Source organism: Neopsephotus bourkii, unplaced genomic scaffold (genome assembly GCF_033783945.1).
Source record: "Neopsephotus bourkii isolate Nb327-2 ecotype Australia unplaced genomic scaffold, CSIRO-AGI_Nbou_v1 NB_196, whole genome shotgun sequence".
NCBI classification, from domain to species: Eukaryota; Metazoa; Chordata; class Aves; order Psittaciformes; family Psittacidae; genus Neopsephotus; species Neopsephotus bourkii.
Window position 1 is genome coordinate 9,933,632 of NW_026900709.1, and position 22,167 is coordinate 9,955,798.

The following is a 22,167-nucleotide window of genomic DNA, read 5'->3' on the forward strand; positions in this document are numbered from 1 at the left end:
ACTTGAGAGATAAGGGTGCAGCAGTTCCAGACTAAGGCAAAATACAAATCACTTAAAGAGCACCCTCAAACTTGCCACACAAACAAAATTATAAAAGAAAAACAAAGTCAACATTTTGAGCCCACTGTTAGCTTTATTGTCACTTTTTCAGGAAAGCTGTTATCCTGGAAAATACAATCAGCTAAAATTATGACAAAATCTATTCTTTAATCCAGTGTATCATAAATTAATGCTACAACAATTAACAGCATGTTGCATCTCGAAAATTCGCTGCTATTTAAGCAAAGAAACCCATGTAAGATGCATGTAATGTCTGTCACTGGTCACAGCACACTGAGCTTCTGCATCACCATTCTGGCCATCACAGTTTAGTCAGTGCTATCAATGGAAATTCATAAATCAACTGGCTGCCTTTCCTTTTCTCTCTCTTCCCACCATCTCACCAAGCCCATCTTCTCAGTGCGTTTTACAACCTTTTACTTCTCCAGCCTCAAAAATGTGGAGAAAAAACATGTCTACACTTATTAAACAATGTAAATAAAAACCACAACTCACAAACATCACATTTAATAGAAGTTCATATAGTAAAATCATTTGTGACCTCTTTTTGCCTTGGAACGACCCAGCCAGCAGGACTACTACTGCAGTTACAGCTTTTTAAATGTGCTGTTGTTTCCCTCCTCATTGTACAGATTTAACAAAAAGCACAGGTTTATCCCAGTCACCAGTGTTCACACTTAACTGTGATTTACAAAGTCTTAGATTTCAGCTGGCTCTAAATTCAGGTATTTGGAGAGAGAAATACAGCACTGTTCTCAAGTTTAAGCTAACATTTATACTAAAATAAAGCACGCATTTTCAAGCAGGACTACTGGAACAACGTGTTCAGTTTGTCAGGTGTTGCTGAAATGGGCATACAACAGACGTTGCTGGAAGGTATATTGGCCAACACTGGGTCTGCTGTCTTTTTTCTTAACTGAGTGAGATCACATTCCGCTGTTGGTGCCACCAGTCTGCCCACACCTGCAAGTGCCGTATTCCTCCACCATCATATTTCCAGGGACATCTTGAACCATCAGAGATTTCTGGGAGGCACATCTGGTACCAAACAAGAAACGCTGATGATCCTAATGGCAATGAGTAGCTTCTCAAGAACTTGCATACTTCTAGAGTTAATCTGATTACCAGACCTAGGACCAGAACAAGTTTTTTCTCTAGCTCAGGCTTCCAGAGCTTATGGAGAGACTGCAAGAAAGAAAGGAGCATGGCATGTGATGGCAGTATGAGCACTTCGCTGGGGACATAATGCTCCCAAGTACCTCATGGCAATGAAATAGTCTTGCTCTCATGGTAGTGCAATTCATGGTTTTATCTCTGGGATTTTGATACAATAGAATATATGACTCTAGGCATATTTCTGACTTCTGCCCACAGCAGGTGCTTTTACAGACCTTCTGGACTTACTGTCCACTCCACAACTGCATGTGATGCTGTAGGGAGGATTCAATAATTCAGGTGTTTTTTTCTGCTTCTGTACTGTTATGTTTCTGAAAGGGGTCGATATAAGCAAAGAGTAGAATTATTGCTAAAAAAAAATATAGTGCAAATCAATTTAATTGTTGCAAGAATTACAAGTGGAGGTTTTTCTCCTGCGTTATGTAGCAGGCCAAGCAAGATAACCTTGATCTCTTCCTATACTCTTAAAATTCCCTAATGCACATAGAAGTGTTTTAGTAGAATTTAGTGTTCTGAAAGCTCCCTGTAAAAAAAAAGTTTGTTATCTGATTGCTTTCAAATATAAAAATTCATTATGTAGTTATTAAAAAAAATCCAAACCTATCAGCACTAGAAATGTGTCTTGAACCATGCTTCACAGAAAAACTCTGTAACTGGAGTTCAGCTAGTGACTTTCAGCTATGACATGCACGCTAGCAAATCTTCCATCTTATTTTGTTTTGTGTCTGTACTACATCTGCCACAGTAACAAAGTATTAGGAAATAATAGAAATACATCAGTGAGGTCAAGAGAGATGATTCATTACAGATGACCATATACCTCTGAAGAGCGGAGTAAAATGGAGGAGGGAGGAATGACTGTAATCTGACTTTAACATCACAGTTACTCACCAATCCACTTGACTTGCATAAGTATTTATGACAAGGCATTCCGACATACGAAAACAAGCAAATAAATAAATAAAAGAGCCCAGAGAGTCCCTTCCCAATCACATTAAGAGCAGACATACAGAAAATGTTATAGGAATTCCATCTTAATCTAATACAAATAATAATACACACAGATCTCATGGGAAATATGGGATCAGAAGAACTAAGAAGATTACACAGGTTGCAGGGAAAGGAGATAAATGGAAAAGAAAAAAAGTTTATAATTACAGAATGAGTTTTTTCTTTTTTTAAAGGAGATTATGATGACTAGAAAGACTTTACTATCATGAACGTATTATCTAAGATGCAAGAAATTCTAGGAACATCAGATAGAATTTACTGAGCCTATGAAGTACACAGCTTTGCAAAGTGCAAAGTGACTTTTTTCTATTTATTATTTTTTTAGTCAATAGACAAAAACTATGCATCTTTATACACATTTATCATAAATGTTTTTGACTCCAAGGTAGAAGGGAAAAAGTAATTCCCTAAATGTTAGGGAAATTAAGATAGGTCTTGCTGCTTATCATTTATAACACACATACAATGATAAGAAGAATTTTACCTGCAACTAAGCTTTAAAATGTACTAATTTTTGTACTAATTGAAAAAAAAAATAGCACCTAAGTGGCATAACTGACTTTTAATGAGACCTCAGGCAACAAACAATCACATATACCCCTCTCAGGAAAATCACCCAAAGAGAGTAGTTTTTTATTTCCTGTTTAGCTTGTTGTTATTTTCTTCTCATGGCTTCACTTTTATTTCAAAAGACTTCCATGTCTTATAATTCTTCACAGGCTAAAGAAATTATTTTTATTAGATTAAAAGTCTAGTCAAGGTCTAAACCTCTGAATTGCTCTGAACTTACTAGAATGCTCGAATGCTCAGAACAGATGGAACAAATACTTTGTACAGTACATAAGCTATCCAAGAATTCACAGATTATATGTCTCTAAAACAAGAAAAATCAGGTGGGTTAACAGCAAGAAAGTAGCTGCAACTTCCCACTATGGATGTAGAGTGTCAGCCCTTTGTCTGGACGTGTGCCAAGCCTCCCCGCAGTTATCCTAGCTGTAAATAGGTAGCTCTTCATTCAAGCTGAGAAGAAAAAAAGGCAGACAGATGTGCTGCCAGCCATATTGCTCCCTTGTGTGCTGTTGGCTGCAAAATACAAGTGTGCTTTAACCACACAAGACCAATAAGCCACCTGCACCCAGAAGGGATCTTTGGCAGGTGTTGAATTAGGGAAACAAACCCAAGTATCAAAGCATCAGTAAGTCTGTTGATTTCATTTTAATGTATTTAAAAACAAAACAAAAAAATAAATCCCAAATGACACAGATTTTTTAGCAAAAACAAAAACTGTACCACTCATGAAGAAATACAGTTTTAACATAAATTACTACATGCTTAAAAATGGGTGTTTCCCATTTTTACCCTTCTATACCAGTCCTTCAACATGTCCCACATACCCCTCCTTTATCCTTTCTAAATGGCTTTATTCTGTTTAAATGTTTCTTCCGCATTGACACTCTTTTTATTTTTTTTCCATTGCTTTGTTCCTGCATCCAAAATGCAGAGTATCCCCCCCACCTTTCCTTCCCACAGGATTCTTTCCCTTGTTCATGTTTCCTTTTATTTTTTTATTCCTACTTCACTGTACTCCGTGCCTTTTCTTATTTGCTACCACCTCAGCAGAAAAGAGTCCAAACAAAGATAAAAAGAAAACGGGAAGCAACAACATTCCTTCGCTACTCCACTGTTTTAACATGCATGGAAGCATGCCACTTCTGATGCAGTGGTCCAACCGGCATCACAGCAATCCCTGTGGTATTTGACAAGCATGTTATGTTGCTTGGGCAACCATTCCTAATTGTCTTTTGGGATGCTGAACAAACAAAATGGGGTTTTTGCTGGTCTCTATGAGGGTCACACTAGCACAGTGGCAGTGAACACAGGTTACTGCTATAGCAAGCGAGGCACTGAAAAGAAACAGATGAGGCAGCCCTGTATGCAGTATCATGTCAATCACATATAAAACCCAGTCTATTCCACAACTACAGTCATGTAAGATAATGTGTACAACAGCTGTCATACAAGACTACAACAACCACTCTGCCAGAGCCATTAATGTTATTCTAGGCTCATGCTGAAAGCATCTCCGAGTGTTTCTCCTGGCTTGAAAAGTATACAAAAAAGAGGTATCTATATATAACACCATCCTTCAAGAAATAGATTGTCAACAACATTTGGCAGGGCACTATTAACATCTTTTAGAGACCAGGAAGAAACATTTTTAGACAGTAAATCTCTGCTGAAACAAATAAAGGCAGAAGCTTGAAGAGCAGGAGCTATTGCCTCAAAGTTCTCCCAGAAGGTTCACCTCAGTATATGAATATTTTGTGTCTTAAAAGAAACACACCATATGCTGGGATGGTTTTTCTTAACTAGAAAAGTCTGTCTCATATTTTTGGAAGAGACAAGCTTTGCGTTGGGCATGTTTATTGACATGTTTCATAAACCTCAAATCCTTAACTGAAAAAAAAATAAAATCACCTACTTTGGCTGTATCAATACTGCATTCTCTTTAGTTAGAGACCCAAAGGGGGAAGAAAGGAGAAATTTCAGGTAACTTCAGGCTAAAAGTCCATTTCAACATTAAGACACACCAAAATGATCATTTCATTGCAAACATATTCAAATGAAATTTCAGCTTCTCAATTTTTTCTCCATTTTTCCTTTTATGGAAAATATTTGCTAATTTTAACCCAAAGTCACTAACAAAGGTACAAAACTGCAACTTGTTTCAGAGTACAGTGAACCACTATACTGCACTTTCTCATCTAACAGAATCAAAACTCCTCTTCTGTGAATCCAAATACTGCCTCTCTATTTTCTGCCTGGCCCATAGAGGGTACACTGGAGAACATCTCCAGTGTTCATCACCACAGACAGCCACGTGGCAGATGCCACACAGAAACTTACAGAGGATCCTTTAAGACTCTACCAGAAAGATGGAAAATGTTTTCTTTTAATTGTGTTTACTCTATTTTCTCTTGAGTGAAAATAAAAGTAACCCTGTCCTAAAGGTTTCTCCAGCCTCCGCTAAACCATCCCACATTACTGGATGCACTATCTTTGTAGAAACTACCGAGTTTCTACAAAGTTACACACGCTGTAGTGCACTATAACAAGCACATACACATACTACATTTAAGGTCTAGGAAGTGATGTATCTAGGAAAGATGTATCTGGAGCTACCTGAGTGAGACGCCTCCCAGTCTGACAGTGCCTACGGAAGGGTGGGTAAGAGCAGCATGTTGTGCTCCCAGCTCTGAGTTACTGCCAGAGGCCAGACACAGGACTCAGCAGACCTAATGTGCCACAGCCAGCCTGTGCTCATCTTTCATGGGGAGGAAAGGAAAAAAGGGAACAAAAAATATTTCCAAAGCCATTAGCAGTACTTTTCTAAGGATGCTGTCTTAACTACAATCCTTTTTGTCCCACGGATCATCCTACTTCCCAAAGACTGAGAATAGCTCACAGTAAACAGAGTACGAGATACAACTTTAGCAATTTCTGGAGAACATATTTAGCCACAGCTGATGAGAAGGCTCCATTATAGTGTTTGTTTAGCTAGATTTTCAGGCAGTTGCAACTATTTTTGGCCAAAGAACTTTCTTCCAGAAAGGGTGGTTCTTTCTTACAAGTGTTTTACATTAGCAGACATTTTTCCTGTCCAAGGAAAGCACTCCAATTCTCTGACATAAGAAAGCAGATTTTACCACTGAGAACACTTAAACAAGACCATTGGAGAGGCCAAGATCACAGATAATTGACTATCAACACATTCTGCATCCTGAAACACTACCACTAGCACTTAATACATCGACAAGGTCAGTGATAACCCTGCTATTATCACTCAGAGGCTTTCAACTTTCATAAAACATACTCAGAAGCATTTTCAATTTCATAATGCTGCTTTAACATACATAATACAAATAGCCATGAAAATACATTCTTCCTATTTAAGCCCAGAGGAAGAGACAACAGGAGTCATATTTCTCTATTATAAATTATTATGCATTCTGAAATGTTAATAAAAAAAGTGACAGCAGTGGATTGTATTAAGGAGATAAATGAAAGGAAAATTAAACTAAGACTTGTCCTTACAACTACTACTATTGACAGTGTGTTCATTTTCTGAGGAGCTATGTGAGTAAATTGGGAGTTAAAACATTCCTTGCACTATTTGGTGTTATGAAGAAGAAACAAAACAAAACAAAAAACAACCAATGACAAAAAACCCAAAACTTAATAGGGTTTTATGTATTTGCATTCTGGTTTCAATTTTTACCTAACTTTTGGAATACACTTCTTCGTATATAGGCCTTGGAGTTCAGAGCACATGTAACCCTTCATCTATTTCAGTGGTGCTGCAGAAGGACACTGCTTCAGTGCTTCAATTCACAGGGCATAGGTATTACAGACTCACAGACTCTTGCTGCACTTGCATATCTACACTCATCTTCAATGAAACAACCTTTAAAGACTTGGAACCATACTTAGAAGTAGGAAGACAGGAGGATACCCAATATAAATAAGGATAAATAAAATAATAGATAAACACAGCATAAACTATCAATTCATTAATTAATTAATTAACATTAAAAGCTGAAATTTCATAGGATATGCTAGCACCAAAATTAACAGCATTCTCTGGACATTCAGTACTGGCATAGAGTCAAGAGAGAAAGCTACATGGTCTGTTTTACTTAGATTAAAGGGTGACCTAAATTAACGCTGGGTTAAAGATAACAAAAACATTTCCAGCAGTAAGCAGCTGAACATAAATCTGCTTGTTTCAATTACTGTTGTCATGATTTCTCAGGAAGAAGCAGCACAACATTCCCCTGCAATTCTATTTGGACTGATTCTGAGCCTTAAAAGGAAGCTTTTATCAGCATTCAGTATAGACTCGTGCTCAAGATAGGACACTAAAAATTTTCTTTCATGACAGCAGACTTCATTCTTGTATCACCAAACCTTCCAGTTGCCAGGATCCTATCCGCACTTCCACCCTGGCTGTTAACAACCACAGTAAGATTTAATCTGTGGTCTTCACCAGAGCCAAGAATCTGTGCTAGGTATCATAGACTCTGATCAAAGAGGGTTCATTACATATCCCTCCTCTCTCTGCTCACTGACATTAACAAATCAGGGATCACTGTTCCTACTCTGAGAGATTCTTACTCTCATGTGAGATGCTGACAAATCTGCTTTTTCCAGAGCAAGATTCAACAAAATATGGACAGCATTTTAATAATGAATTTGTATGAATAAAACTGGTGATCCAAATACAAAAAATATATGCATCCTCTTCCCTCTTCAGGGGAATCGCACATGTTCATGAAACAGAACAGTTATGTACCACTGCTGATGCAGAAAATGGGATAGAAGGATTTACTTCATGTTTTGCTGGTCATGAAGACCTAAACAGTTTGTGTCAGAAATTGCAACTCAAGTCATCAGGTTTTTTCTGAAGTTTGGAATCTCTTTTTTAAGCTTCTCTTGCTGTTATCTACTGATTTCATAGCTACTGAGAAATCTCCTAACATTATCTGACAGCAATCTCTAGGCACAAGAATAGTCCTCAAAAGTATATTTATAATGCATGCAGGAGTAATGCCAAAAGTATAAATGATAAAATGCTACTATATTAAAAATGATAAAGGATACAGCAGTAGAAATACAGACAAAAAACTCCCTCTGCTCCTTATTACCATTCACAAATTACAAGCTCGGGTTACATGCAGGACAACTCACTATTTGTAAATATACTAAAATAAAACTGTTGGACTGCATTGACTCCAAGTCATCCATCATCTAGACAGTGAAAATATATTGTGATGTATTTTATTTATACAGAAATGTTATCTCAAATAATATTATGTAATACCAGTCATAATACTGACATTTTTACAAATAAATATACCCCAGAAAGCTACATCAGAAGACTGAATCACACAGAAGTACCAAAGTTCTACTCAAAAGTGAGACCCAGTCAACCTTTTTCACCTGAAATTTTTAATTAATGTGTATATTGCCACTGAAGGAGCAAACATACTCAGCCACTTTTTTTTTTTTTTTCTTCTTTTTTTAGGGCACTTTAGGGCAATTTCATACCCCAATATCATAAAATATTTCTTAACCTTGACGTTTATTTTATCTCAACATGAACTTTCACATTCTGTTGCAATTTTTCTTCTTCCTTTGGAGGAGAGATCACTCCAACTGTAAGGACAACAGTAATTTTCTTAAGTAACTCATTTGTTTTTGCAACATTACTTAGTCCTTGACAATAGCTCGTAAGTCAGTGTGTAGCCAAATATGTGTCAGCAACCTCAGCCAAGATGCCCATAGCCATTTACAGAAGAGAAACTCTCCTGATGTATGCAGTACCTGTTCCAAAATTAATCAACAATAGAAAATAGCAGCAAAATGATTCTTGAAAGACTACCAATCAAATACACTAAGGAAAAAAGAGGGCTTGTAAGGTTAATTGTATTAATGCTGCATAGTGACACCTAACAAATACGTGTTTTGGGACAGATTCCCAACTATAAAAAATCTAAAAGGCAGTTTGATGTGAGGGACAGGGAGGGAGGAAGGAGGGCGCAGGGATAAGCACTTAGATATTCAGCTGGAAATTTCAGTGTTCTGGAATGAAAACCTCGGGTTCATCCTCAGCATCTGCTCTGCCAAGCTGGGCTTCACCATGCGTTTGGGACAGTCAGGACATTCACCTCACTCACTTTTATTTCTTTTCTTTTCAAACACACCTCTCTGAAGCTGTGCAAGGCACTGCTCTCGAGTTCTACACCACTCCAGTCAGATACTCAGCAACATAACAAGCAGCTGTGACAAATGACTGCTATGACATAGAAGCCTACTATCCATTCCTTTAAAATATTTATGGTTTAGTCTTTGAAACTACTTGTAAAATGTCATATTCTCTTTTAAATCTAGTAATAGCACTGGACTTTCCTTTATGCGTTCTCTTTAATACTGACATTGCCTATTATATCTAGATAGCCTAAGAACAAAAATAGAAAAATACGGGTTTATGTGCAGAAAGAACTAGAACATAGTACTAAATGTACTGAGGCATGTAAAATGTTAATTACAATGAAAAATACTGAAATACGTTGCTCAGCTCGCTGCAGGGCTGCTAATCAAAGTAGATAGCTACAGGTTTGTAGATACAAGCATAGTGACAGAGATTGCCCAACCCAACTAATGCCTGGCTGTCCAGCACGTGCTCACAGTGTGTCTGAACAAGGCACATTGGTTTAGATGCTCATTCAGAACTGTTTGTTGCAATCTGCCATCAGGCATAACCCAAATGGGGAAATATTCCATTTCTGCTTAAAGTTTATGCCCCTGCATGTTGAACAACCGAGGCTGTTTGCTAAATTGTGTTCTCCTCGTGCCCTTTTTCTGAGATACACATTCCCCATTTTTATTTTCATAGGTCAAGTGAAACTTCAAACCACACAGCGCCCTGTCAGCCACTGCTAACAAGTGACATTGCTCTTATGTTTGGGCAAACCCTGCAGCAACAGTAAAGCAAACATCATGGGAGAAACTTGACCAAATTCTAGTGCCATTATTTGCAAGATCCACCTCCTCCTAGAATGGAGCACCATTGACCTAAAGTACTTTATTTCTCTACTTCTCATCTGGTAGAGCAAATGCTGTTGCCTCCTACATGCTGCTCATATGTGCACACACCCGTATTAGCAAAACAGAAACAATGAGCAAAACTTAAACTTTGACATTTTCTGCCTTCTAATTTTGACCCATTGTGTTGCTTTTGATCATGCCACTCTTTTGCTACTCTCCGTAAATCTATGGAAATAGAAATGCAAAATGCATATTTGCTTTAGATAATTAAAAAATATTTTCCCTAACTCCAATCTACAGTATTTTCAAAAGATGAGTATAGGGATAGCTAGAAGATCATTAAAGCAACAAACAAAATTAAAAAATTAAATACATTTGGCTGCTGTCAACATATTAGTAGGAAATGTTTGTCCAGGGATATATAAACTATAACATTGCAAGTTTATAGAAATGAAACTGAAGAACACCCCTCCCCCCCCCGTACCAATACTTAAACACTGACAAATTTCAGTGACTACAAAGATGACACAAGCCACCACATTACTGAATGAGCAGAAAACTAACCCATGACAGGAATCATTTTCAGCTCCTTACAAAGTTTAATTTTTAATAAAACATTCACCTTCTTAACCTGAGGTACTTGAATAAATGCCTTAAAAAAACACCACTATGCCATCATTATCTGAGTATTTAACTCATAAACACAAGGAACAGTTAGCAATGAGAATAAAATGACAAGCACTAAGTATGCTTACACAAAATATAAATAATGTTTAGTTGTCTGGGAAGCACACACAAGTCAGAGAAGATTGGGAGCCTCCCACTTCCTCATTTATCGTTTAATTGAAAAAACTGACATTAGCTGAAAAAGTATTGGGGTTTTGTGCTGCAGCCTGTAAAAACATAATGAATTGAAAGTAATTTTTGCAACATACTGAGATTGTTTAAAAAGAAAAACTTCAGAGGGATGTGTTTGGATTACTTCCTGGATCTCATAATACACATACATATTTAGTTTTGTTCAGACTTGTCCTTCTAAATGCAAAACTCACATTTGGCGTTGTACCATTACATATAAATCTGCTTCAGCACACTTGAAACGTATAACCCACCCTGACAGAATCACCAGCATAAAGCACAAGAACATTTCACTTGCTGCCATTAAGAAATGGCACCTTAGACTGCTACTAGAGGTAAGGCCCATTAGGAAAGTAATTTATTTTCCTTGGTATTCTTACACTGAATTTCCAGACATTTTATTTACCAAGGTTTTTTCTCTTTTCATACTCCCCAGACCTTGACAGCCGCCACCAAACAACTCCTGAGATGGCAAAGGACCATCAGAAGGAGCATGGAAGACTGCATCCGCCAGGACACTACGGACAGCTGTAGGGGAGAGGCATGGAACACTGGCAGCCTGGGCAAGGAGACACTCCTGTGTCCCCAGAGGGAATTGCTGAGCCTGGGCTCAGCACCAAAATTCACAAAGTGTATTAAAGGATAGGGAGTGACCTGCAGAGGAAAGGCAGAATGACAGAGAGGGCAAAAACTGAGAAAATACATCTTAATGCTGGAAATCCAGAAAAGTAATGAACACACACCCCTGGTGCATGTCTTTAAAAAATATAGTTTCAAAAGTAGTCTGCACTCATTGCATTTCTTTGTAAGAAAGTAAATTTCATCTATATACAGACTCATCTAACATTGGTGGGGTTTTTTCAGTGCTGTATCACACAGCTGTGACACATTTTTCATGGCAAACTACCCTAGAACTAGCCAAGAAAGCATAACTACACGTTCCTCAACATATCCGTGGCCCAAAGAGCAGTTTGTTTCCATCAGCTTTCAATGTGGGAATGTTGCCAGAGATGTTAAAGTACGAAATTAATAAAGGTGCCATGCCCTTCACAAGCATGTTCTGCATTTCTGTACACTGACCACGCTGTCCACAACCAAATGAAGCAGGAGAACAGAAGAAAGGAAAAAGAGAGCTTACCACTGAACACATGGAGCAGCATCAAGAAATAAAACTTCTTTGTTTAACAAAAAGACTATAAAGTGCCAAAGTCAATATATTTAACCTTTACGAAAGAATGCTGTGCAACTTAAAAATAATTCAAATAGTGAATAGTACATAGAATAGTAAAGAGATACAGCACAGGTTTATGACTGACATTATTTGATAGCTTTATGCAAAATGATTGAGTTAACATGCTCACGAAGTTAAGATGAAAGCATAACAAATTGCAGAATACTGAATGAATCTCTTAAAATTCTAAAGCACATTGTGGGGGAACCTAACAATGAATGTATCAGAAAGTAATTATACCAGAAATAGTGTAAAGTGGTGGCAGGGTCTAATAATACCACAGTTGCACCATGAGCTGTCAGACAAGGGCCAGCACATCTCTGGACTGGACAACTGGCGGGTATCAGAGCTGAAGGAGATGATCCTCACCCCCACAACCCTGTACTCAGCCCTGGTACAACACATTAACAGTCCGAATAACATTTCAACTACTAGAAAGGGCACACATAGAGGACAAGTATATCTTTGGATCTATAAAGGTGGTAGTTAGAGGAAAAATTAAGCAATCAAGAATGTGCATTAATGTTAGGAGAACTATGAACAGTGGTCTGTTACATGGCCTCTGGGGAACTGGTCTGGGCACTTCAAGTGGGAAACCTAGAATCTAAAGGTAATACGAAAAATATCACAGCTTTAGGAAAGGCCAGGTGATTACAACATGGCTGCTTTACCAACTCCTCTATCTGAACTTATTGTTCATAAGCTCGTATTACATTGATTTGGCCAAAATATGATGAAAAACAGAATAAAATCATGAATTGGAATCAGTAATTTTTAAAGGTAAAAAATCTGCCACTCGCTCTCCTCGTTAGTGTAGCTCACAACACTTTACATAAATTTATAGGACATTCTCTCTTCTTCACCCAGATGGACACACAGCAGCTGTTATAGGAAGGGTAAGCATTATGAACCCAAGCTGCCACGTTCACCATTACACTGAAGAGCAACCAACGATTTTGCAGATCCAGTAACCTTTGCATAGCCAGAAATGGAAATTAAAAAGCATATCATAGATTACTTTTGAAACTGCTCCTATTCCTTACACTCACAGATACTGCATAACCATATGGAGCTACTGAAGAGTCCTGTAAGTGTCTGAGCGCTGGTTGTTTCGGCTAATTCTAATCCTCATGCTCTGACCTGGTTTGGGGTCTAACCTGTTAATCCTTAACTCACATTTCAGAAGAAAACACAACCATTACTGTATTAATTAGAAGCAGAAGCCATTCTAAATATTAATTGTAAGCTCATACCCAACAGTATTTATGGTGGCTGGACAGTGGACAGAGTGTGCAACTACCAAAGAAAATTGTAGGTCTTTTTAAAGATTACTTTGCATTGCATATCACTCTGAATCATATACTGCAAACTGACTAAAGGGTTTATTTGTAGGCTACACTACCAGTCATATGAGGAACTGAGAGAAGCCTGCTCAGTGGACCACCATATATTCTACATTTAGCTTTCCATAGTATCCTGACGACACATAGCATATTTGCACACTCACACAAATACAGGTCACACTTCGGGAGTTACAGAACTGGGTTGGGTGGGGGGTTTTTTCACTCAGATAATGGGTTGGTTTTGCCTATGATTATGTCATCCAAGAACATCAAACCAGATAGCAACTCTGACCTGACCACAGTTACTAGAAGTTACATGCACAAAAACACAGTAGTCAAGTGTAAGTGAACATGGAAGGACAACTTGCATTTAGCTGACAGGAAGAAGGAAAAAGAAGATGGATTTTATGCATCAACAACTATTTCAATAAAAGACAGAATTTGTATGACTACAGAGCTAACCTTCCAGCACCGGGAGCACACAGATACTTTACACTTAGACGACTCCTCTGAGTACTCTGTAGCTGAAATTTCATATCATTCCCACCCTTCTGTTTTCTGCAAATATTTTCTGAAGAAAGCCTGTTTTCCAGAAACAAACTGAAACCAAGAAACACAGGCTTTAAACAGGAAAGAGACATAATTACTTCCCAGAGGAATGTGTATGTCATGCTCACATTGGAGTCAGAGGGACACCAACCAACATGACTCAACACCAACTGCCAGTTTCAGACTTCCACAAGCTTTTTATTTTGAAGCTTCTTCCTTTTAACCAAGCATTTCCAGCATCAGCCACCACCTTCTCACCCAGCTGACCCACTCCACTCTGCAAGAAACATTTGCCACTAAATGAACCATGCCAGCTTCCCATTTACATGTCAAAAGTCCCTTTATCCGGTACATTTGTTGCCATTTCTGTTGCTCTCCATCAGTGGTTTTGCCTTTCCAGTTTCCCCTGAAGATCACTCCTTATCAGGACAATCACACAAGATTGAATTCTATTTTCAAAGACAGGAAGAAAGAAACAGTTAAAAGTTGTTTTCCTGAACAAGATCACAAGAGTGCCAGGCAACCCTGTGTACGTCAGTCACAAAAACGTTCATAAGTGTGAAAGTGAGGACAAGAGCCTACCTGCAGTGCCACTGCAGAAGCAGGTTGACCACAGCAGGAGAGATGGTGAAGGCAGAGGGGGAACAGGAAGGAGAATCACCAGCTGGGAACCATTCCTATAAGATGCTCACAGAAACTTTTCTTGATTCAAATCCTGTTTAGCATCACCTTATCCACACTGGGTTTCTCACTGGGGAACAGGGTGGGGTGGCTACAAGAAGAGAAAGACAGCACTCCCTGTCACATAATTTAGTCATGTTTTATAAAGGATGGGTGCAGCATTTCTGTTCCTGCTGGTCTATTATATAAATCAAGGTCCAGATGACAATGCCACCAGAAACATTCAGGAACAGAGTGCTCACCCAGCTGCTCTGTGTGTGCAAGTCCTGGCCAGTGGCCTGGACCTCACACCAACCTGTTTCCCTCTGGCTCAGCTTTCCAAGTGTCAGAGGTATGTGCATGTCCCACATCATGCTCCCTCATCTCCTGCAACTGGGGCTACTACTTTAGTTATTTATTGCTTCCCCCAGCAAGAAGACATCAAGAAAGCAAAGTTTCCAGAAGGAAATACTAATTTTTTTGGTAGAAAACTTAATCTTTGAATCTAATGCAACATGACACCTGCTACTTGAAGTTCTTGCAATTCTATATTAGGCTCACAATCAAATAGAAGTTTCTTTTTTATATACCTCAAGTTAATGTATCCACTCCTCCCTTTAAGAAAAGTGTTCTCTAGTAGTATTAAAATATATTCACCTTTAAGGAACAAAACAAAAAAACCCAAAACAAAACAAAACAACAACAACAAAAAAAAACCAACCAAAACCAATAAGGAAATTATTTCATTTCAAAATGCAGCTGTCCTCTCTGCTACAGTGACATTTTTCTAAGAATCACTATAAAGCTTTCCTAAGATTTGGAACATTACAGCTGCCATAATATCTGCAGAACTAAACTCTTCTTCTTCTGTCTCCAATTTCCCCCTCCTTCTCCTTCAAAGCTTCTCTTTTTAAAATTATAAGTAACAAGTAATGAGACACGATCTTTTTTTGTTTCTAGGTTGGTGATGGAAGGGTTCACATCAAAACCATTTAAACAACCAGTCTGTGATTTTCTCTGAAAGACAAGCTTCAAAATTCAGCAGCTCACTTGCTGCTGCTACTACCCATAACTACATATAGCCCTATGACATACTGACACGTTACTTTGGAACCACCTACTAACCTACCTGGAAATTCTGCAGGACTAATACACAAACCCCAGAAAGAAATAATTCAGAGTTTCTAAGCACCATTTATTTCTCACTGTAAATAGAAAACAGAACTGTCTGGGTTTGGACTTGCCAAACATTTTGGAATGCCAAAACAGTTACAGAGCAATTTAAGTTGCAAGGGATCTCTGGACACCACTTGGTCCAACCCCCCTCAAAAAAGGAAAAACAAAAAAAAAAACACCCGTCTCGTCAACTCTGCTTTTTCCCTCTTTCAACAGTTGTCTGTACTATTTTGGTATTGTTCACTTTTTTCCTCCCTTAGTATCTTAGTAAGTCTATGCAACCCAGAAGTTTCCCTAAAAGACAAGAGTTTGACTGTCTATGCAAGATAACTCCCATGGCCTTCTCCTGTCTTCCATGTTACAGATTCAGCTGTCCTCCTTTTCACTGGCTTATCAGCTATCAGCAGCAAATGGTCCTTCCATCGGTTTTCAGCTCTTCGGAAAGAAACAACCCAGAAAGAGGGCTATGCCTATTGCAAGGGGGGGGGGGGTGGACGGTGGACGGTGGACTAGATGGCCTTTAAAGGTCCGTTGCAACCCAAACTATTCTATGATTCTATAACTTTGTATTCCTTAATATTTCATAATATTAAAACAAAATTCAGTTCATGTTACCTCATTATGAAACTTTCTCATCATTAGACTCCTCACAGATGGTGAGTTTCCCTATCTACCACTAAAGCCATGATTTGAATCCACCATCCCTCACATGGCCTGAACAGGTTTACTTTCACTTGTGTATATAAATATATAAAGCGGGAGTGTCACGAGGATGGAGCCAGGCTCTTCTCAGTGGCAAACAATGATAGGACAAGGGGCAATGGGTACAAACTGGAGCACAAGAGGTTCCACTTAAACTTGAGAAGAAACTTCTTCTCAGTGAGGGTGACGGAACACTGGAACAGGCTGCCCAGGGAGGTTGTGGAGTCTCCTTCTCTGGAGACATTCAAAACCCGCCTGGACACGTTCCTGTGTAACCTTATCTAGGTGTTCCTGCTCCGGCAGGGGGATTGGACTAGATGATCTTTTGAGGTCCCTTCCAATCTCTAACATACTTTGATACTGTGATAGTACCTGTTGCTGCTTCCTTTGACATCTAGAACTTCAATACAGCAAATTCAACACACACACACACAAAAAAGTAAGCATTTACTTTAGTATTCCACGGGGAAGGATTTTTTTTTTTCCATCTCATTAAACTCATCTTAAGAAAGAAACACAAGCCTGAAGGAAATTCTTGGAGAAATTTCTTTTAGACATACAATTGCCCAGAGTAACATTTCCCATGAAAATTATCTACAGAAACTGCTGCCTTTTCCCATGCCAGCATAGTCAAAAGCTTCAAAACCAGCAAGCATTTAGTTACCAAAAAAAGATACGAAAATAAAGCTTCCCAGTTTATAATCATCATGTACACCAGAAATCCCTGGGAACTGTTAGAATCGCTCAGTATTTTTAAAAGCTATTAGAAAAGACAGGGGTAATGGATAATTATTTTCTACACTGCATGTGAGGCATAAGGGTCAATTAAGCCACTGGGACAGGGTCAGTGGATATATACACATATATTAAAAATATAGACACACAAACATACACCCTTCAGCAGTGAAACACTGGCAGTTCCCACCTCCCACTACAATACCAGCATCAGTGACAGCAGGTTCTCCAGTGTGGCACAGAAGAGCCGACCTAGAGGACTGTCACTCAAGAAATGCAGCCCTCCAGACAGAAAGCTGCATGGTATATGCCCTGGTTTCAGCTATAACAGTTATTTGTTTCTCCTTCCTAGTAGCTGGTGCAGTGCTGTGTTTCAGCTTTAGTCTGGGAACAACGCTGGTAGCAACAACTAAAATACTGGTGTGTTAAGTAACGCTTACTCTGATCAAGGACTTTCCAGTCTCTCATGTTGTGCCAGTGAGGAGCAGGGAGGAAGCAGACACAGAATACCTGACCCAAACTAGCCAAAGAGGTATTCCATACCACAGCACGTCATGGCCAGTATATAAACTGGAGGGAGTCATCCAGAAAGGCAGATCACTGCTCAGATCAGGCTGGGTATCCGTCAGTGGGTGCTGAGCAATTGTATTGTGCATCACTTGTGTTTATTGGGTTTTTTCCTTTTCCCTTCTAGTTTTATATTCTCTCCCCTTGTTATTTCTCTTATCCTTATCATTAGTAGTAGTAGTAGTAGTTTTGTATTATACTTTAGCTACCGGACTGCTCTTATCTCAACCCATGTGGTTTACATTCTTTTGATTCTCCTCCCCATCCTGCTGGGAGTTGGGGGAGAGGCAGCTGTGAGGGTGTAAGTGAATGTCTGCCTGGTTCTGATTTACCAGCTGGGTTTAAATCATTACAGTATAGAAGCATAAGTTCTCAGGAATCTAAAGGATTATATAAAATAAATACATAAATAACATGAAAAACATCCCCAGAGAAAACCCATGCTGACATCTCATGTATTTGCATGTATTTGGCAAAACAAGACCAAAACTATTCCCTTCTGTCACACTGAGAAATTCAGTGGCAGACCATACCTCAGAAGAAATGTGAAGCATCAAGGGATAGACACACATACATATCCCCCCCACACACACACACACACGCCAAAGGACTCAAGGGAAAATAAAGCAGAACTATGAACACCCTCTGCCTTCATCTCCAGCATGGATTGAAGTGGCAAAGGAAAGCAGCCCTCATCTCCAGCAGTACTTGCAATAGTGCAGTATGAAGGGGATGCTTCCACTTAAGAAGTCACAAGACTTTGTCCTTCCACAGCCATGGTGGCTTTGGGTCTAAGGTCTGAATGACTGCTCAGCTGCACAGTAACTCTTAACACCTGTAAGCAAAGTTATCGTTTTGATGGTTGTATAAAAAACACATCCAAGCATATAAATATATATAGAGAGTACAGCCCTTCAGCACCAGCACTTGGCAAAAACACCCACACTTGTTCCTACAGTTACGTGAACCAGTATTTTGTAACTTCTGAGTGGAACTAGAGCAAACTAAAGACTAGAAAAGCCACAACAGAAAACTTGGAGCATCACACAGATGTACGAATAAGGTCTCAGAATGGGCTAAGAACAAAATAGGGCCAGTAATAGGAAAGACTGCTACTGAGATCCTTAACAGTATGGCTCACACTAAGGAGGATCTGGCAGTGTAATAGCAAACTAATACAAAGTGGAAGAAGCAGCTTGAAGAACCACAGCCCAACAAAAGGTACCTTTTCCAGCCCCTACTAGCAAGAGAAAATGTTTAGAGGGTCTTCAGTCACAAGTCCTGCAATATTCTGCTTTTCCAGATGTACACTCTGCCATTTACTTGTACAGAAAGGGTACTTTAAATATAAACCTCTTTAGGGTATTTTCAATAATAACTGTTGCACACATCTCTGAAAATGTATCTCAAATGGAGAGAAAAAAGAAAGTAGTCTTCCTCTTGTGCAGCTTTCAAACAAAAATAAAAGAAACTATTTATTATATATACATAAATATTTCACTAAATGAATGAGATATTGTGATCTGTAACAACCATATCTGCTTAACCTCTAAAGGTCAAGGTCATGTCATATCACCAAGATAAAAAAATTCTAATTACACTACGTACAGCAATATGGGCAAAGGCTGGTTATTAGCAAAGCACTATTATAAACCAAACACAATTACATTATACAGAAACCATTAGATGTGTGATGAGATTTTAATCTTTGAGCTGGTATCATTCTGCAAGTTAATCATCTGGAGAACAGAAAATCTGTTAGGAATGCAATTAAATGTACTAGTTCCATTAAAATTGAGCTGATATAGTTAATTGTACTCCTAAAATAGCTATTTCCTCACACCTTCACTGAGCAATTTTTTTTCATCTGCTTAGTAAAAGCCTATTTAAGGAACTCTTTTCACTTAAACTCTCTAATAAGATCTGTGAACAGTTCTGTTCAGTTACGTTACCCACGCAAGTTGCGCTGCAGTTTGCTATTCGACCTTGGATTCCTAATTCACTCTGGGAAGTACAGCAAGGTCTTTTGTTTCAGTTACTATTAGTCCATAGTATCTGCACTGCTGAAGCTTTGGGGAAGAATATCAACAATGTAGCTGTGCAGCACACGCTAAAGCAGCTATAAAATAAAAAGAAATGACTGGCCAATGGCAAACCCCACGTCAGACGGTCGTTTTAAGAATCAGCACTTCTGGAAAACAGATTATTTTCAAACATCTGTTTTAATGAATCCATGCGTACTGCAAGTACTTGCAAAGGTTTTGCAGCAGTGCTATAAAATTGGGACTACAGGCCGTTCCTGCCTCTTTTTTTTTGACAGAGAGAAAGGCAGAATGAAAACAAAAAGGTGTGCTAAGATCTTATCAACTCAGTAACACCTGATCTACAATTCACTACCACGGACAAGGCAGTTTACTGGGGAATTTTCAATTGCTCTGCAGGGAAGGGGGACAAAACCGCCGATTACGCTGCCAGGCCGGGCTGACACCGGCGCATCCCGCATCCCGCGCCGCGGATCCAGTTACGTAACCTCGTCCCCCCCACCCAGGTTCGGATGCTTCTGCTTCGCCCCGGGGCCGGCCGCAGCAGCCACCGCCGGACCAGGCCCTAGACCCCGCTCCGGGCCCGCCGGCTCCGCTCCTCGGCCCGCTCCCGCCACCGTCGAGACCCGCCGCCCACACCGGTACCCGGCCGAGCCCCAGCTCCGCGGCGCGACCCGACCCGACCCGACCCGCTACTCCCCAGCACGGCCTGTCCGGCGGCTCCGGCTCTGGGCCCGGCTCCCGGCCGCCGGCTCCCGTGCGCGCCCCTAGCGCCGTCACTCAGCGCCCACCTCCTCGCCGGGATCCGCGGTGCATCCCCGCTGCGGCCCGGGAGACTGCGCCCCGGCGCTCCCGCCTGCCGCAGCTCCCCGCCCGTCTGACGGAGGGAAGGAGGGCTGGAGGGAGGCAGGGGGCGGGCAGCCGCGCCGCCGCAGCCCCACCGCGCCGCCCCTCGCTCCCGCCCGCCGGCCAAGGTGCCCTCCGCGCTCGCCGGTACCCACCTGCGGCGGGTGGGCGCTCGGTGCCGGCGGGGGCAGCCCCGCTCCGCAACGCGCCGTGCCTGGTGGCAGGTACTGCGGGCTGGGCAGAGTGGAGTGGACAGTGCTGGGATGCTCTGGGCGAGCGCGGCTGCGGCCCTCTGCGCGCAGCGGCGGGGCGGCGCCGGGGCACGGCACCGCAGCCGGTCTCGGTAAGCGAAGCAAAGGCCGGAGTTAAGTTGATGCCGGCGTTGTCAGAGAAACGGGTAGCTGCGGGAAGCGAGTAACGGGCTTTGGTCATGAGACCAGTTCTGAAATTGAACTGGAAAGCACGAGGGCAGCAACGGGATGTGCTCCGTGAGGAGGAACCTCCGTGCCACCGGGGGGAGGGTGATGTCAGACAAAGGGATGCCGCTGGAAGCCCTGCGAGCAAGCACAGAGCGGGGCTGCTAGCACCCGGGTAAGGACCTTTCCGTCCACCGACTTGGTAACACAAGCAGATACCCAACACTGGCAGTCACCCTCCCTTCAGCTTTCAGTGCATTAACCGGCTCGGTCTTTGTCGTCCGATCATGGGAGGTTGTTAAAGAAAAAATACATCACATATTCGTGACAAGTGCCAGAGACATCATTCCCTTAGTTTGGTCTACACTAGCTTTCTTGGTTTTGTTTTTGTTTGGTTTTTTTTTACTGTAGATCACAGCTTTCATGACATCCTTGATAGCTTAGGCACACCTGGAAATGGGAAGCTGGATTGTCCTGTGCAGAGAAGCTACCGAGTGGCATGGGGTCAGCCTGCTATGGAGGAGAAAGGCAAACGAGCCACCTCTGGCACTCTGGTTCTTCCGCTAGAACCTTGTTACTCCATGTCCCCATGGATGGGGCACTGTCCTCTCCTCCAGGGGTGGCTCTGAGGCCTCTCTTAGCAAACTTAACTCCTCCTGGTTATCCTATTTAAATCCTCTGTGCCAGCTCTGCTGTCTAGTTATGGTAACAAAATGGGAAATATATTTTGTCATCCAAGAAAATCAATTTAAACCCTTGGAGAACTAGATGCCACTGCCAGCAAAATTCAGTAAGAGAAGGGGGAGGGAAAATGGCAAATTCCTTGGAAAAAGTAGAAAAAATTACAGGATTCTAGAAGTCTAATTATTGAGCTCACACAATTCATTAAGCAAAGACAAACAGGCTGCGTGATGCTGGTTTATATTTTCCCCATTGCTCAAACTGGCAATTCCAGACTTGGCAACGTTGTAGAGCAAAGGATCATTTTGGGGACCCTGGCATACAAAAAAACATGCCTGTTTTTCTCTTGAAGCACAGACCTCCAGAGAAGGTTCCCTTGACAGATTATTTTTAATGTAACTTCTGGGATATGCTGCTCAGAAACAAAATGCTTTATTCTCTCAGCTGAACTTTCCCGTCTCATCTCATTCTGAATGTGGTTGACTAAAATTAGGGCATTTATTAAG

General features: G+C 40.6%; 1 protein-coding gene across 7 annotated transcripts in view; it reads right to left on the bottom strand.

The window, feature by feature from the left end:
• Positions 1-20,605, bottom strand: part of OSBPL6 (oxysterol binding protein like 6) — a 95,444-nt gene extending 74,839 nt beyond the window's left edge. For 6 of the 7 annotated variants that reach the window (XM_061379511.1, XM_061379498.1, XM_061379521.1 and 3 more), the window contains exon 1: positions 20,510-20,588. The gene's annotated coding sequence lies outside the window, so the exon portion shown is untranslated. Of the gene's footprint in view, positions 1-20,509 lie in introns of all 7 variants that reach the window. The other variant, XM_061379478.1, reaches the window with a different exon arrangement.
• Positions 20,606-22,167: the final 1,562 nt, after the last annotated feature.